The sequence below is a fragment of the Drosophila tropicalis genome, unplaced genomic scaffold (genome assembly GCF_018151085.1).
Source record: "Drosophila tropicalis isolate 14030-0801.00 unplaced genomic scaffold, ASM1815108v1 contig_593, whole genome shotgun sequence".
Classification (NCBI taxonomy): domain Eukaryota; kingdom Metazoa; phylum Arthropoda; class Insecta; order Diptera; family Drosophilidae; genus Drosophila; species Drosophila tropicalis.
In genome coordinates this window covers 14,569,479-14,589,213 of record NW_027173070.1, presented here as the reverse complement: position 1 = coordinate 14,589,213, position 19,735 = coordinate 14,569,479, and the positions used below count along the sequence as shown (strand labels likewise).

The 19,735-nt window shown below is 32.1% G+C and overlaps 1 protein-coding gene across 12 annotated transcripts in view; it reads right to left on the bottom strand.

Moving 5' to 3' along the window:
• Nucleotides 1-19,735, bottom strand: part of Mef2 (myocyte enhancer factor 2) — a 59,189-nt gene that overhangs the window by 32,909 nt on the left and 6,545 nt on the right. The window lies entirely within an intron of this gene.

Genomic DNA, 19,735 nt, shown 5'->3' with positions numbered 1-19,735 from the left:
CCATAGACTTGATCAGCTTTACATATACATACATACATATATACAAATGTATGAGCCTTTTTGTGTGTGTGTGTGTGTGTTGTCTTTTGTTCGCATTGCCATGGCAAATGGCATTCCCTTCACATTTTCCCTCACTTCAAAAGAGTCAAGAGAGGTACATCAAGGGTATACAAGACTAGATCCAACTTATATACCTCCTCATATACTTTCATACAATATACATACATATACATATATACACTCATATATGTATGTACCTATCTAACACATCTTCAAAACACAGTTGTCTATAATAAATTTTTGCTCCCTCTCTTTATGACATTTCCCTCTTCTACACCTACACCAAATGAAAGAAAAGAGATGAAAAAAATGACTAAATAAATTTGTCAGGGCAGCAGCCAGTGAAAGGGTGGGGTGGTGTGGGGTGGGGCATGGACAGGGTAAAGGCGGAGACATGCGGCATTTGCCTTTTGGTGACAATTAATGTGAAAATTGCCAAAAAGCAACAACAAAAACTCTTGTAAATATTTCCATTATAATATACCGATATTTATTAGTATTATCATTAATATTGTTGTTGTTGTCGTTGCTGTTGGAAAGAAAACTCTTCTGTTTTCTGTAGTTGTTGTTGATAATTTTTCTTTTTCTTTTAGCAATATTCGTGCCGATTTTTCATTTCAGACTTTGTGTAATTTTTGGCCTTTAGCCAAAGTCTACACAAATTTGCGTAAATAAACAACAAAAATTTTTTTGTTGCAAATTAGAAACAAAAACGAGCAAGAGTCAGAAAAAGACAAAAAAAACACTGACAGAGACACAGTGGGGAAGAGAGAAAGAGAAAGAGAGAGAGGCGGCAGGCAGAACGAATCATAGTGCTTTACTTTATGGGCAAAACAACAAAACGAGCAGCCAAATATTTATGAATTTTTCATTTGAGAAAATTGAAACTGCATCAACAAAAAAAAAAATTATAGATGAATAATGAGAATAATAAAGGGCCAACGGCAGGTTTTCATAATTATTTGAAATATTGAAGAATTATTTATTGCCAAAGCTTTTTGGCCTCTAACAAGATCTTAATTATACACATTCTATTACGATTCCTGAACTTTTGTCCTAGATTTGCAATATATTTAAGGATTTAATAACTAATTCGTTTTTATTGAGAAATGTAATATTGAGAAGATAGTTTGTTTTTAGCTTCCTTTCAGTAAAATATTTAACAATAAGATAAAAACTCTTTTTAAATCAAGTTTTGAAATCACAACTAATATTATCACAAGAATTCTTTCCATCAACTTTCAATGAGTTTGGTCTTAACTTTGTTTTCGTAATGTTTTACTTTAAAGCTTAAAAGTTTAAAAAATACCTAAATTAAGTCCGTTTAAAACGCCTGGAAACCAAAAACGGAGCACAGACAGTATATTCCTAAAGGACATTCATAAATAGTGAAAATTCACTTATAAGCACTTATATAAGTGTCCCAATATGAAACTGCCCAACATTTTGAATAAAGTCTACAGTAAAGTCTCCATTAATGGGAAAAGATTCTTAAACAATGAACAATTCTCTAAAAAGAATCATTAAATTTATAGGAGATTTTCCTGTGTAGGATAAGTCTTTGACGATTCCAATAAATTGTAATAAATGTACTACCTTAATTTGTTAAAATGTTATAACAGTTTTATGTCTACAAAACTCATAATCGTATACCACAAAGATTCAGGTAAATAAGTGGTTCACGCTAATGAAACAGATTAAAACATTTTCACAAGTTTTAAGCTTGAAAACTTTTAAATTAAACTTGAAATGTAAAGAGATAGCCACAAATCTTTAAAACATTACATAAAACATATTATTATTTTATCTTCTCAATACTCTGTTTGAAATTTGTATTTAAATCCCAAATTTTCATTTTATCAAGATGGCCTTAATAAATTTTACGAACCACATAAACATACTGAAATGCTTGTTAAAAAGCCATTAATACTTAGCGCTTAGGCGCGGATTGAAGAAATCCTTTAATCAGTTAAACTAAGAGTACTCTTGGTATTTTCTTTTAAAAACCACAAATTTATATACACATTAATGTATTGAAGTGGGTAGAATCACCCCATTTCTTGTATATTCGTCTTAAGTTTCAGTGTAAGCGGAAATGATTTTCTATGATTGACATATCCTCAGCATCAAGCCATCAACTTGAATGTTGGATTTGCCTTGAGTGAGGGGAATGAGAAAAGAGGTGAGCTGAATGCACAACGACTTGAAAAGTTTTCACAACTTTTAAACACACGCGGAGAAAGTGGCTTCCTAAGCCGCTTATAAAATAAGGCATGTACATGTACATAAGTGCCTGCCCGCCCGCAGGTGAGATATAAAAGGCGTTGGAGGCATGAAAATCCAAGCACAACACAATTCCATTCGTTAAATCTAGGCGCCAACCGAGTGTTACCCTAGGATAACATGTTATTTATTATCCTACAATTAAAAAGGAATGTCTTATTTCTATTTACTACAAAAACCCAAGCAAAACAAAATGTCATTTGTTTAAAATTGATTTTCCTGATTGTCCGAGTACTAGGACAGATAGCCAACTTAAAAAATCCTTCAATTATAGAACCAAAACACTTTTTCCCATCTCTCTCAACTACAAAGTCTCAATTCCAGCGGCTCTAATATACCCCAACTCCAGTCTGATTACAGGATATACCGGAATATAAAGAATTAACTTGCTAAACAATTTAAACAAAAAATAAACGAAACGTATTTACGTCATTTCCTTTGTTTTACGTCATGGTAATCCGCTTGACGTTACCTTTAGAGCAACAAAAAAAAGAAACACTGACACAAAATAGTGGCACAGTGTCGCCCACTCTAGTTGATCTTCAGCCAACGCCATCTGGTGGATCCCTCGTAGTTGGCCATCTTAGCAACATGTTGCTAAAGAACAAAACGCTATTAGTGTTGGACATAGCCGCAATGTTTGGCAACAATTCGAGTCGTTGGATTGATCTTCTTTTTCACTCTATCGCACTTTACTTTGGGAAATTTTATGACTTTAATAGAATTTCAATTTCACTTTCACCATTAATTAAATGAATTATTTAAATCCTTTGTGTCACCAAATGGATTATTGATTACAAATGGTTTTTATTTCACAGCGTAGAGACATAGAGATGAGACGAGACGAGATGAGGAGATACATATGTATTTAACCGAGGCGAGGCGCGTCGAACGGGCATAGAAATTGAATTGATGATTGAAAAACAAAAAGATATTGTACGATATTTTTCCTGCTACACTTCACTTCTTACTGGCGCGCAAGGCAAAAATCGCATATACAACGAGAATGTATAATTATAAATAAATGTTCTATAAAAAACGTTTTTTTTTCAGTTGTTGGTTGTTGCCGCTGCTGCTGATGCTGATGCTGCTGCTGCTGCTGCTGTTTCTGTTGTTATTGTTGGCGTCGTGTGTGTTTTGAGCCATTTTAATTTTAGAGGTAGCCCAAAATAACCAACCAAAAAGCACGGCCAGAAATCACCTTTCTTCAGAATAGTAGAAATCGTTAAGTGAAACAATATTGAATCAAAGGGGGCGCAGGTGGAACAGGTAGAAAGAACAAGGGACTGGGCGTCTTAGGGTCTAGAGACCGTGCAAGGAGCAAGTGCCAAAGCCATGACTCTTTGAAATTGTTTTCGTTTCTTTTTTTTAATGGCATTTTCATTGAAATTGCTGTTTCTTGGCTGTTCCTTAAGTAAGCGAAATATGTTTCATATATTTGTGTGAGCACAAAGGATTTGTGGCTTATATGCGTGCTGTTGTGCGTGTGTGTGTGTGTCTGTGTGGCAGGCACTTTATAAACTCTTGGCAAAAGTAGAACCTAATGAGATTATAACAGCAATTAGGTTTACCAAATAAATAAACCACAAAGGATAAAGTAGCAGCAAATTGATTCAGATTTGATTATAAAAATCCCATTAAAGTCATATCTGGGCCAGATTGGTTGTAAACCGAAATAAATAATAATTGCTTTCAATAAAGGTTTCAATATCAATTTAAATATTATTACATTTACTTTATGTCCTTGTTTGGCAATAAATTCGTTTTTTTTTTTTTCTAGATTTTGTTTGGCTTTGTTGTTAATTGTAAACTTACTAAGGAAAACAGCTATTAAAGGTAAAGGAACTCAAAGATTTAGATGATTAGTCATTAAAAACTCATCCAAGATGATTCCATATCACCACATATATATTTAATCTCTATTAATAAAGATTTTCTCTTGATCTCAAAGGCTAAAAATAATATTCAAGTCGCCAAAATGTATGCAACGAACAGAAGAAATAATTTTGTTTTAAAAGTTTTAAATCTTGACGCGTTTAGGAAATTAACTTCCCAATGTTTATATTGAGTTAACAGTTTCCGGTTCCGTTAAGCTTTACAAAATGGGTTTTTTACTCCTCGATTAAATATTAAAATTAAATTGATTGATTTCTAATCAACAAATCCTCTTTGTCTCGTTCTCGCTCTCTCTCTCTCTGTTGCTGTACCGTTTTGAGTTTGCACTGTTTAAGCACTAACTATCGATATTTTACTTTAACACGATATTTGAATGACATTTCGATTGTTAATAGTTCAGCAGACGATTAGCGACCGATTAATCAAAAATAAATCGAAAGCCTGTACAACACATTTTGCTCGTATTTATACACGAAACACATTGAATTCATATATATGTTTATATATAATTCAAATTAAAGCAGATTTCTTTGTTGTTGTTTATATATTGGATTTATATATATATCCAATGTAGGAATATATATATACATATATATATTCGATGTTTATTTCGATCGTCTGTTGTGTGTTCGGTTCTGGCGATCTCCTTCAACTAAAAATGAATGAAGGAATAAAATTTTGCTGCTGCTGTCGTTTGCTGAGCATCTGCTGCCGGTTGGTTGCATTGCTTGAATCGGTTGAAGACTCTATGCTATATGCTACTATATGGGGTAAACACGTTGCGGCGCGCATTTTTAAATATAATTCACTTATTTTTAAAAACTTAGGGGGCCAGGGGCATGGCCGGCCATACGCCCGCGAATATCATTCAGTTTCATTTCGATCCCTTTTTATTTATTTTTTTCGGTTTGGTTTCTCAGAGCAAGCCAAAGCGATTTTAAAATTAGCACAAAAACAACGAGAATAAGAGGAATATTCAATATATTTTGGTTCTGTTATGCAGCATGATTTCCTCTATGGAATTTCCAATTGCGAGACACAACGAACGGGAGAGGTGAGGATGATGAGTATACATATATGGTTCTCTCTCGAAGAGGAGTTATTTTTAACTCAAAGCAATGAGAAAATGCCAAATGTGTCTGTTTATTGTCCAAAATCCTGTTAATGCCACAAATCGAAATGAAATGCAAAAACCCAAATGAAAAAGAAAACGAAGAGATGAAGAATATTCTTATATAAATCTTAAGGTCACGTGTCGTAAAGTGTGACTCAAAAAAAAAAAAGGCAAAACGAAAGACAAATCGACACCCTAAAGTATGTTACACTTAATGGTCACATGGCCTACAATTTGTCCCTGACTTGCAAAATAAAAGTTAATGCCAGATTCAATGAATCTTCTCTTCTCGTAGGTAATAACCTCACCTCACCGCACATTTCTCTGGGCCACCTAAAGAACACGCTTAATTAAAGCTCCAACAATAAGCGTAAGCATTTACTGTGACCACTCGAGTGGATTCCCTTAGCCCAGGCAGCATCGCGGATCCTGTTCCTGTGTTAATGCTACTTGCGGTCACACACAGACTTACCACACACACACATACACACTTCATATAGTACGCATACCTACACAAATTTATATAAGCGTAAAATTTGTTATTGAAAGTGATGAATTAATGAGGCGTTAAATGAATAAATATGATGATGATATTCCCTTTTGCGCCCTATTGAACCGGAAGTTTGTTGTATGACACCCCTTGAAACTCCTCCACCATTATCCCCCCCAGTCTATCCATATTTTCATGAGTATATAGCATAATGCTTTTAAACTTACTTCAAAATCGGATATATGTATGTACATATATCGTTGAGTAGCTGCTGCTAGAAAGTGGAGTAATGTTGTTTACACATGACATGAACACATGTACGTATGTATTTGCATAATTTAACAAATGTTTGATGATGACTTCTTTCGCCCTATCAATAGAGATACATATACACAAACATATATATGAATTGATGGATTTGCTATGCTTTCCCCCCATTAAAAACCAATAACTTACATTGCCTGTCAAAAAAACCTCACACAAACAGGCAGACGCAACCAGGAGTGGAAATGGACGGATGCGAAACACCACAAAACACTTCTTGGCCAAGTCGATGGGGTTTATACGCTTTAAATTACCCAAATCTAATCATATAACCATTCTAAAGCAATTTAAACTTTTTTCTAATGTAGTAGTAATGATTGTAGTATTATAGAAAAGGAAAGGTAAACAGCTTATCTTTTACATCAAAGGAACATTTTCATGGTTGAATTGCGTTAATTAAATTAAGAAATAAAAATTATACTTTATTCTACTACAAACTTATTCAAATCTTGGGGACTTTCCCTATAAGAATTATTTATTTCAGTAAGAATTGTCTGTAGGATGAAACAATATGAAAAAAATAACTTCAGATTTCGAGATTTTAATTAGAAATTTGATGATTTGACTTTCTTTTTTTAAACATTGAAGAGAAAGTAGAAATGGAATATGTATTTTGTTGTATTGACTTGCACAATATGCCATTTAATTACTAATAAATTACTACTAAATGTTGTTAAATTAAGTTTTAAGCAGTTTACTCAAATAAATGTCAAACGAAATGGAAATAATTCATTCGCGACTTGAATTACACTTTCAACTAATTTGTTTAAATTCGAAAACAAAAGCAAACGTCATTAACTGAATTTGTTAACGTAATTATCCATCAGAAGTTTTTTTAATGGGAAGAAAGAGGACTAACTTAGTAAAAAAAGGGGAAGAGGAAAGATTTCACTTTAAGAGAAAGTATTTATTTTAGTCGTTATTTTAGTGAAAGATCTCGTAGTCATTCAAACACAGTCAAACGTTAATCTATATCTCACTAATCGTTCTCTAATCGTGTAACGCTTAATTATTAGCAACTTCTAATTAAAAACTTAATAAATTAAGTTATAGTCAGTTAAAGAAGCTTTTTAAGCTATAACAAACTTTCTTTTAAAATGCAAAGACTCTTTTTCCAGTTAAGGATAGCTAACCCGGTTTCTACTATGCTACGAAAAATGGTGCCACCTAGTGCTTGATACGAAATAAAGCCCAATGACACACACACAAAGAATAACTTCACGTTTTTTTTTTTTTTTTTTTGAAGATTGAAAAATAAGAAAAAATGCATAAAAAAATGAAAAAATTTACATTGTAGGCGAGAAAATCAAAAATGCAATTTCATTTTTATGGCCAAATAAATGTGTTTTAGATAAACCAATTTATATTGCCGTTTCCAGGGCATCAAATATGCCAACTGCGTGCGGCGTCAATCACTTAACAATATGCAAAAAATAAAAAAAAAAGGAATAGAAGACGAGTGAGTCTTTGCCGCAAATAAACACACACAAAGACACACTTAGATACATACAAACATTTATTACATGCCGCTTGCATTTCCGCTGCGACAGCCAGACAAACTATCAGAAACAGCAGCAACTGAAAAAACCTGCAACAGCGATAACTTGGTATGCAAATGCAGCAGCAGCAGTTGAACAACATTGCATTCGCTGACAAGGTTCCCAGGAGCTCCAACAAGAGAACCCCTCAAAACAAACACACACACAAATAACCCACACCTTAAATAAAGAAACCAAAGCCCATTCACTTCGTGACTTCAGCGCAAAATATTTGCAATTTAGCGAGTTTTTTAGTTTCCCTTTCGCTGTTTTGCGGCCAGTTGCATTTGTGCAGGAAGCCATAAAGGCTGGCGGTGAAAGGAGGGTGGGAGGGAGCAGCTGTTTGGGCAAACGGCACGTAACGACGCTATGACTGAGGCTGAGGCAGGCGTTTGACGCATACAAAATGTCCTTGAAACAAACGCAGCAACGGCGCCGGTCGCTCATATGGCGACTGGCCCTGACAAGCTGGCAAGCTGCGACTTTGACTTTGTAAAATGCACAAAATTGATAAACAACCAAAAAGAAAATGTTAACACATATTTCGAAGACAACTTTTTAGATACTCTTACTATTTGAATAAAACAAAGGAAACAAAAGCAATAACTACCAGCTACTGCAAATGAAAACATTTCTAGAGATCAGAATATACTACGAGTTAATTACACAAAATCATTAGAAAAAGCTACTGAAGAGTTGAGTACGAATTTTGACTTTAGGTGAGTAAAGTTAGTAGAAGCTATAAATGTGGCCCACTCATGCTTTCAGACTCTCTGTGTATGTAAGCTAATGCAGGGGAATGCCATTTGCAATTGTAATCAAATTTGAGGTTTTTGGAATTCTACAGCAGGAAGTGACATTTCGCGGTTTCAGTTGGTGACAGATACTCGTTACAAATGATTGAATCACAAATGCAATGATTGGCACCACCTCCCCCCCATTACACCGCAACAAGTCGTAGCATGTCGCCAACCTTAACCGCATTCGATATTGGCCGCAGTGATAAATACAAACCTAAAAGTATGCAGCATATTTTTTGAAATAATGCCAAAGAGAAAAGTGAAAACAATAAACAACAAAGGGGGTAACTTCTTTTTGTCCTGACAATGTTTACTTTTTCTTTCTGCATTCTTTGGCCTTTTCCACTTACTGTTTGTTTTTCTTTGTTCAATATTTTCTTTCTTTTTTTGGTTGTTTCTTGCTTGTTTTTGCCGTGTCCGGTTTTTATCGCGTATTTTTAGATATCTATATTTAGCAATAAAGTTTAAAGTTGAACGAAAAAGTGTTTCATTCCCTCGGCACCTTGCGAATGACGTCAGTCACGTTGCCATAATGCAATATTCAAATATGAAACTAATTTATGCAGCAGCCACCGCCGCCTCTGCCGCTGCCGCTGCCACGACGCATACGAAAAAACAGAAATGAGAAAAACGCGAATTTCAAATTCTATTGCATACCCAACAGGCGCCCCAACCCAAATCAAACTCAAGCTTTGAGTGAAATGCCAACGCATTGAGCGTTAAAAGTGCTCCGTGCCCCAACGCACTGAGCGCAGTGTCATGGCTGCAAAAAAAAAAAAAAAAAAAAAAAAAAAAAAAAAACACGCCCCCATTAAAAGCTAGACACCCCCCCTTACTCCGTTCCCTTAGTGTTGGCCAACTGTCGTTCAAGTTCAATGCAATTTTTGTACTTGGACAGCTGTCCTTGACGACCACGACGACAACGGCGACGAGACGATACAGTCGTCCATTGGCAGCTACAACAAGACAAGAGGGCTAGTATTTTTGTGGTGGAAATTTGTTCAAAATGAGAACTTAAACCCAAACCAAATGACACAATTAACGGCATTTTGTGCATTTCGCTTTAAACTGTTTGTTTGTTTGCTTAATTAGTTTATGGGCTTGCAACAACATTATACAATGTATGTATGTATTGTGTATGTATTTGTGTGTAAATGAGAAGACAAAACTACAAAAATTATATAATAATGGTAAAAGCAAATGGTATTTAAGGCAAGAATATATTTTAACCAAAATTTCTATAGTTCTCTCGCACTTACATTAAATTACAACTGCGAAAAAACTTTTGAAATCTTTTTGAAGTATACATTTTTGTAAAATATGTGAGAATCTGTTTTTTAAGAATTCTTTAATTTGTCTACAAACATATGTATCTGCGTATATAGCTATATACATACTCCGAGGCTTACTTAGTCCAAAGACTTTAAAATTGTATTGTTTATACCATATCCTTAATGCTTAAACGAGTTGAGAATTGAAAGCAAGAAAACACTTTCAAAATTTAAAAAATCAAAACTAACCTATTTTTCATGCAAAAAGATCGAGAGCGAGTCAAATAAAAAAATTCTTCTTAAAACCTCTTTCAACTTCGGGAATACAAAAAAATAGAGATAAATTAGACAACTCTGAGGTAATTGAAAAGAAAAATTTAACCTAATTACTGACGAGGAACAAAAAAATGAACTAATAATGTGACGAGCCTCTACACTATTGTATACCAAAAAGTTTTTTTAATCTATCTCTGTAGTCTTAATTATGCGACAACGCGAAACTAAAGAGACTAAGCTGACGACGGCGTATGCTAAATTTCAGCAAATTTGATAAGTGAAGAAAGCAAAATATGTCAAATATTTGTCGCATGTGTGTCTATATAAAACCTACACAAAACTTAACTAAAGTCACGTGTCAGTTATAAATGTTGTAAATTAGTATTTATTACTACAGTAAATATAAATGAAATAGAATTTCAAAATGCAAATACATACAAAGAAACCAATCAAACAAACAAAACTTTTGTTCACACATATATTCAACATTCTATGAAAGTCTTAGAATTTCAAGACATTTTTTTAAATGTTTGCTTTGCTTTTTAAATAGGTTAAAAAATTGAACGAATTTTAAAAGAAATGGATTATTTTCTTAAATAAAGAGTAAAGTAAAGTTCAGTTTTCTTATAAAAATGTACATACTTATGTGTAGATTTGTGTACTTATGGTCAATTCGTTTTTGTTCAAGAATGTTTACTGTAACCAAATAATAAAAAGCACAACAACAGCAGCAGCAACAACAGCAACAAAATCATTATCACAATACACAAACATGGAAAAGTCAACAAATTGCGAGTTAAACTGCAAAGAAACCAATTAGAATATATCTAAAGAGACTTCGAGAGAGAGTGAGAAAGAGAGATAATAAGAGTAAGAGAAGTTTTTCCTTCTCTGTCTCTCTCTCTCTCTCTCTCTCTCTGTCGCAGAGAAAGAAAAGTTGTTTTTGCAATCGATGGCTGCAAGCCCAGAAATCATGACATCACACCCATACAAGCAAAACCACAGATAAGAGCTAATGGACAGAGAGAGAAAGAGAGAGAGACTCTGTATGACATCAGCGTGTGCACGATTTGTTAACAGTTAATCACACGATCGGAAAGGCCAGTAGAGACTAAACGTCGACGGTGGCAGCGGCAAGTGGCGGAAGGGAGCTTTTGAGCATGCGCACCTATGACGAGAGCTTAGAATAAGTTGCCTTACACGTGCCAAACGTGTAATAGAAGCCAATGGAACTAACTTGTTACAACAACAACAACAAAGAAATAAGTAGAAAAAAAAATCAACAACAAAATTTCGTTGCTTTTATTCAATAATTGACGATTAACGCCGCACAGCTTCACGAGTAAATTCTCTAGAGAACCGGTTGCGACCCAATAGCTTTTGCAATGTTTGTTAAGCGGAGAGGGGCCCAAAAGTTAACAATCAACTTGAACGACTAACCGTATACACTTTAATCTGCTCTCTTATGCTTTTCGTTATTCATTTTTAAGAGTTCAGAAATACTTTGTTTGGTAAAATTTAATAGATCTCATAACCTTCTTAGTCAGTTCATATAGGATTATAGGATTGTATTCCTAATCTTATATGATTTGGTATTCCATAATTAATAAGTTTAGTAATGCTTTTATTGCTGTTACATTACATTAACAATTATTATAGATAACTAACTAGACAACTAGTTAAATAGATTGTTCTTTTATCATTATCAGTAGAAATTACATGCATATGTAAATATTGAGATTAGATTGCATCAAGAAATATTGTCAACAAACTAAAGAATTACATTTAAGGGTTAGATTTATTTAGAATTCAAAAAGTTATACGATGGATGCAAAATGAAAATGCTATATAAAATTTGTCAAAAGGTTCTTCCTAAACCAGTTCAGAAACACTTTAAAGTTTAAACTAAAATATATTAAATAAATATAATTACAAATTAAAAACTTTTGTTATTAAGATTCCAATAACAACTTGCAGAATTGTTAAAACTTCACTTTTATGGCCTCAGTTTAATAGCCTTAAACCAAAAAATCTCTCAAAGCGAGTTTTATGGAATTAAAACAAAACATTTTAATTTTAACAACGCGATCAAATACTTATTAAAACCATCAATTAGTTCCGCAACGATCTGTAGTTTAGGCAACTATTTCATCCCGTTTTTAACTTTTCAAACATTGTCTAGTTTATCAATACAAATCAAATAAACGCTTTTGGGACCTGTCAAATCGAATAAGTTCATTATTGATTTATTTATTTAGCTGCTATATCCTGCCCTCTCACTCGCACCCTCTTCAGCATACCATCTCTCTTGCTAGTATAACTCTCTATCTGTTCACACTTTGTTTTATGAAAACCTTGTGCGTAACATATTTTTCTTTGATTACCTTAGAGAGAGCCAGTGTGAGAAGGAGAGAGATCGAGAATGCGAAAAACAAAACAGCAAAAGCAAAAACAACAACAACAACAAAAACCTAATATTTTATGCTTTTTTGATGTCAGCTTAACTGTGTATTTTTCTGCGTATTTTGCTTTTCACAGGTGTGTTGATACCTTAATCATTCCATTTCGATGATGAGCAGCAAATTTCAAAATGTTTTGAGAGCTGTCAAAGCATCGGCAGAGGAAGAATTCTTTTTTTTTTTTGTTATTTCTTTATTTGCTTAACGATGCTCAACAACATGTTGAACAATTAACCAAATGTTGCTTCAAAAACTAAGAAAAAATTTATTTACTCTATAGTTGAAGAGGTTAACAAAAACCCAAAACTAATAGAGAGAACTACCTCACAACTGACGTCAGCAAAATGATTAAAGGAAGCAGAATAAAAGAACTGACAATTAAATATTTTCTACTTGAAATTAAACTCAAGATTGAGTAAACTACTTCAACTAGAATTTGTAGAAAATATTTTTCTCATGTAAGAATTCTTAAAAATTTATAAGACATCTTAAATTTAAATTGAAAAACTTTATTTAAAAAAAAAAGCTTTTATTTTGTATTAAGGTAAAATTAAGATATTTTCATTTTAATTAACAAAAGTTTAAGACTTTATTGAGAACATAGCGAACCTGTTATTGTACAACATGTCGAATACGTTATATTCTGTCAAAAGCTGTGAGCCACGTGTCAGTGGTCAAAAATGATTTATGTTTTATTTAAACGTTTTTTTTTTAATTATATGGTTTATCACAAATGATCTCCAACAAAAAAATAAGGCTTTAACTGATTTTATTCTCAATTACTATACAGAATATGACTAAACGTAGGAAATAGTTTTGAAAATCTTGTTTAAGTCATAAATATTGAATATAAAATTGATTCTTTAAGGCAGGACATCTCTTTAAAAGTCCTAAAGTCGATAAACTAAGTTAAATATTAATTTTTATAACCAAAACCTCTATAAACAACAAATCATGGGAAAAATAATGAATCACATCTTTCTTTTCTGTTAATATAATGAATTTATGTACGAAATTATTTACAATTTATATACAAAAAAAAACTATTTAAACGCATTTCTAAACTAAATAGCATATAAATAATGTGTTTATACGCTTTTTAAATAAATAAATAATGGACCACAAGCAAATACTTTAAATAATTATATACTTAAATTAAATCACTCAAAATGTTATCCCTCGTAGGGTAAAAATAACTTTCCCACAACCCAAAGGTCAATTCGCTCTTATTTTATTTCCACTAGATTTTTGGCGTCAAAAACTTTTTTGCGATTTACGCTACACAAAATTTTTGCAAATAAAACTAAGTTGTGTATAAGGGAAAACTTTTAATTAGACAAAGTTGCATTTAAATTGTTGTATATTTTCGCTATTTGTCGATTTAATTAATGCGTAAAAAGTTTTGAAAAAGCAAATGTGTGTTTTTTGGCGGCATTTATTTATTTATTTTCCATTTTGTTTCCATCAAACCTTTTATGGCGAGCCAAACACTTGATCAAACCGACCAACAAAAAGAAAAAAAAAACAAATCATCGTTTCTACTTATATATTTCATAATCATTTATTGAATGTTTCTAGTGCTGCACGAACATTTCTTGCTGTCCACAAATGTAGTTTTTTTTTTTTTTTTTTTTTTGTTGCTGACAAGTATTTGTCTTGGTGAATAATACAGAAAACATACAAGAATGCCGAATTTTAGATACTCTATTAGTCAAATTATTTAGAAATTTTAGAAGTAAAGTAATAAGATTTAATCAGAAGAAAATCTATTTTAGTTAAAGTGTATTGAACTATAAATTGTAGAAATAGAACCTACTACAGTTGTTTCATTAGAAGCAACAGGACTATAAGAGACGTATGATAATATAAGGCAATTATCCTTTAATTAAAACAAAATGAACATTAGAAACAAACAAAAAACACAACTTTTTAACTTGTTCGACGTTAAATTTGAATATTTCAAAATTATTTTATATTAGTTAAATTCAATGGATTCTTTATGAAAATATATTAAAAACGAACATTTTTTCAACTTGGTAGATTTTCCTAGAGAATTGTCCATATATAGAATATATTGCCATAATTATAAAAAGGTGTAGGATAGAATGGCATATATTTTATAGATTTGGTTAATAGTTAAATCGCAAGTACATTTACTCTTATTACACCATATACATATGTATTTAATTTGATTTTATTGCCTTTAATTAAATTAAAATAAAAAAATTATTATATTCGATTTGATTTTTGATTTCAATTAAATATAAATTTGCTTTAAGTCCTTGAATTTTTAAATATTTCCTAGTCAACTATTGGCGTAAGTACAGATCATATGGTTGTTAATTTTACATCAAATAATGGGTATATAAAGCAATATTTGAAAATATTTCATAGAAAGTTTTAATTAATTCTATTTAGTCATCTTAAACTAGTCCAATGTCAGTTGTATGGTCTAAGATATATTCCTTTAAGATTGATCAAAATGGTCTAAATTATTGAAAACTTCAATGTTTATTCTGTTAAATTAAATATTAATGGTTTTAACATTCAAATAAAGGGATAGACAAGTTATTTAAAGTTTAAAAATATACAAAAAGTATATAACGTTTATTATCACTTTCTTTCTTAACGTTTCAAACTTTAGATTGAAACTAATACACCCTTAATGTCAAGGGCATAAAAAAAACACTCTATTGATTGAACAAAAATATTCATATTTCTTATATTTTGCATTTATAATCAAGCAAAATAAAAAAAACAACAAAACACAACAATGAAGCTTAGTAGTGTGTGATTCTGTGTGTGTGTGTGTGTGTGGTTTTATCTATTACCTTGAGATCATTAGCTGCGAATTGATGTGAAATCGAAAGGGGGTTTTTTGATAAATAGAGATTACTACGCCTCTGACAAATATTTTTTGCTGTTTTTTGCCTACTTTTTTCCCTAACGAAAGATCAAAAACAAAAAAAAAAGATTCCCAAAGCGAAGACAGACAGACAAACCACTTGACGTTTTGAGACTTAATTGTGTGCTTGATTTAATTGCTTTCATTTTGGGTCTTAACTATTATAAATGAATAAGCAAAAGTTGACGCGTTTCTGTCTGGTCAGATAAACTAAATTATAGATATGGAAATGCAGATTTTTGCTTTTTTTTTTTTTTGTGTCTCATCAGACGACTAACGGAGATAAGTAGACAGAGAGAAAAGCTGCCTATTTTTAGACACTGTAAGTAGTTCTCGTCTTATAAATAGATAAAGTTATAAACAAAAGCGTATCTTTAGATTTTTTTATTATATTATGTTTTTGTCATATGATCTATTCTTCTTTCCGTTTGTCAAAATTCCAATCAAACGCAAATAAGATATTACAAAAATTTACTGTTAAAGAACGCCAGAAGGTTGTACTTAAGTATTTTAGCATTCGTGTTGACCCCTTTTGATGAATTTTTCATTTACAAAGTTAAAATATCTAACTAATTAATAATAATTATAGATTAGGGGAAAAAAAATCTACTTATGACAATGTCTTGTCAGGAATTCTTAAATTGGAGAACATTCAATTCAAGTAACATCAGTTCTTACGAAGCACCTACACAAAGACGTTTAAAACTTTTGTTCATCCCTTTGATATTGCTCGCTATATGTCCAAAATAAAACAACTTGTCATGATTGAAGACAAACGTAATATGAATAACTTTGATCAAATTCAAACAGGATGGCATAACTCATTAGGACGTTGAAAAAGCAATCTAAACAATCACTCACACTTGGTTTTAAAGAAGCAAGCTTAAGAAGTTACCTTAAAAAACTTTGAAATAGTCAAAGCCAAATACCATTGAAACTCATTTAATTGCTTTATTCCTTTCAATCTGTAGAGGTAGGTCAAAAGACAAAATTGAAGACATATAATGTTAGATTATGTAATCGATTAACGTATCATGATTAAAATGAAGGCATTTCCTTTACAATTAATTTTTTAGAAGGCCCTCTCATATCCATCACTGTTTGCTATAAAATACTGCAACTGACTTAAAAGAATAGAATAGAATACAAGAAATATCTAACGCATTTCAGTATTCTGACATCATGACCATATTTTGCGGACAAGAAAAAGTGATGGAAACCTTAAAAAATCTTGCCAACTTTGGGCAACGAATAGGACTTTCTTGCTGTCTAGCTCTTATATATATCTAACAGTCGAATAGTCACTATAAATCTTTCCTAAGATGGATAGATAATTGTAGTAAAAAAAAATTTAAAAGAAAAGTTTTAAGTCGAAGGATTTTTATCTGTTACTCTTGTCCTTTTGTTTAGGTCTGGTGTTAATACTTTATCTTGGTAGTAATGCTTCTTTAATCTACACCTTTTCCGATAGTGTAATTCGAGTATTTTAAAACTATTTCGATAGATTTGAAGGAAAATGTGAGAGAAACTATTTATTTACTTATTTAAACACTTGTAAGTAATATTTATTTCCCAACTAGTTGACTTCATAAAAACTTGAAACTCTTAAGATCCGGAATGAAATAACTTTAGGTAAATATTTTATGTCTCTGGGGGATTGTTTTAATTCCAATCTAAAAACTTGTATTTTTATAATTTAAAATTTTCTAATTGACAGCTTTTCATCTTCTTCATCAGTTTTCCACTGGAGACAAATGGATTTTGAGGGCTTCTTAGAGGCAAATACTCAGCGTCTCCAGAGAAATAAATTGTTTCTAATTTGGTTTTTGCAGTATTTATTTTACATACGTGTACTTTTAAGTGACTAAAACTATTTTATGCCAATTTAATAGTATTAAATTAAAACATAAATATAGATATAGATTACTTTTTTCGTTTTGCTACTTTTCTAAATTAGTTTTCGTTCAATGACTTTCACTTTCAACGTCACTAAACGAAACGGTTTCTTAATGATAGTTCCAAAGGATAGCAACAACAACAACAATGTCATCATTAAGGACACTCAAACTTACTTTTAGTAATGTGGGTGGGCCTTTAGACCACCTGTCAAACTCCCATAAAGTTCATTTTCATTCAAAGTGGATGACCTTAAGCCTATAATTTTATATAATTTATCATACCAAACACACACACACACACGCACGCAGACACAGAACTGTATACTGATTTTTACCTATTTACCTATTTAGTTTGATGTATGTGTTACTTGTCATTTGAAGTAATACAACAATTTCAATTGTTTTTTGCATAGGTGTGAGGGTCTAATTGTTTCTACCATATTTGATTTCGATCTAAATTTAGACATGTCAAATGTCTATTTCAAGGCTGCACAAACATACAACAAGTTCAAAATGAAAATGATTTTGATACCTTCAAAATCGTTAAACGGCATTTTGATTGACCAATCGATAGACTGGGCTAACAAAAAAAAAAAACACCCTTTGGTCCCTGCAAATGATTCTTACGATTAGCCATTATTCTTGTGTTTGTGTTGTTTTTTTTTTGCCACAAGTGAAAATAAACTCTAAAGCGTTACTACTCACTCACTGATTATATACAAACATCAGTAGGAACTTAAGCCGCTTAATGAACCATTTTTTTGTGGTTGTTTTTTTTTTCGTATTTATTTTTTTGGCTAAAAACTTTCACAGTCATCAAACATTATGATGTTGGCGATTTTTGGCACTCAACGCCACAAGTGGAACAAATGGAATTTTTTTCACAATGTAGCCGATAAAATCAGTTAACGGGAAACCCAAATGCTCTATAATAATTGGTTTTCTTTCATGGAATGAGCGTGCAAGCATAGGAACTAAGCATATCTTTGTGTTTCATTTAAACCAAAATGGTTTCCGCTTCTTTTTTTAATTTTTTAAAATATTTTTCATTTGTCTTTCGAATTGAATTTTTCGCTGGCGAATTTTATTTCTGTATGAGAAGGAAGTACATTACGTATACTTAATATTTGAGAAGATGTAAATTTTTAATACTAATTAATAATTTTTCTTTCATATCCGAACTCAAAATCGTCTTCAGTGGAATTATATTGTTCATAATCTATTGCCATTTTATTGCTAATTTTTATTAGGGATATTATCAAACTTATCTTAATAGTACACATAATCAATAACTATTATGCCATCTATTGCCAAAAAAAGTTTTTTTTTAACAAATTTAAGTTAGGATATTATGAGTAAGTAACATATTTTTGAATGAATTATATGAGTTATTTTCGATTTTATTGTTCTATTTCCTTTTTCCAATCTAATTTGTGTTCTTGTAACTATTTTTACACATTTTATCATAACAATCCGTCTCTACCTGTTCCTTCGCCTTGCCCATTCATTTTGTCTTTAATGTCTATTCCATTTCCTATTCCCAAAGTACCCTAAATTACCCTGAAAATTTACAACAACGAAACCCGAAAACCCGTTCAACTAGCCCAAAAACCAACGAACCTACCAACCGCAAACTGACCAATGCCATCAAAACACAATTACCAAAACGAAACTGCAATAGCCAACAACAAGAGACCGACCCAATGATAATGATCTTGCAAAAAAATAAAAAAGAAACACACCGAAGCTAAACTCAACGTTCGAACCAACCAAGCCAAGATCACCAGCAATGCTGAAGCTGTACCACCCCCCTTCCCCACTACCTTTTTGGTTTTTCTGAAGAGTTAAACGCTCCTCTTCACACAAACGAAAGCTTTGGGCCCGCTGCACGGCCTGGCTAAAAATAGCAACCGCTTATTAGAAATGGCTAAATATAGACTTAAACCTAAAAAAAACACATAAGACCGCGCTCGTTGGCCTGTATGCGTACGACGGCGAGCGAGAGATATAGAAATAATAATAAAAGCGACTGTCGTGTGGCGCTGTTAAATCGCCTGTATGTACTCCAGATAGATATATGTACATATAGGTGTATAGTATAGTATATATACGTGAGTTTGGCATAATATATATGATAGCTGTACAGATGGGTACACTGAACTGAATTCACACAGACAATAATCTGTGACGTATACCAAGCAGCTTGGTATGCTCTTGGTGCTCTTGACTCTTGCACTAGAACAGGTATTTCTCATGAGAGATTCTAGTTTTTAGTTTAGGCGCGCAATGATGATCAACTGATGGCCAAATCAAAGCAGCAGCCCTAACAAGTAGTGAGAAAGTCATAATGGAAAAGAGATATATGCATCTCTTTGAACGTATTCGCAATCGTGATTGTTTCGATCGATTTTAAATCTAAAT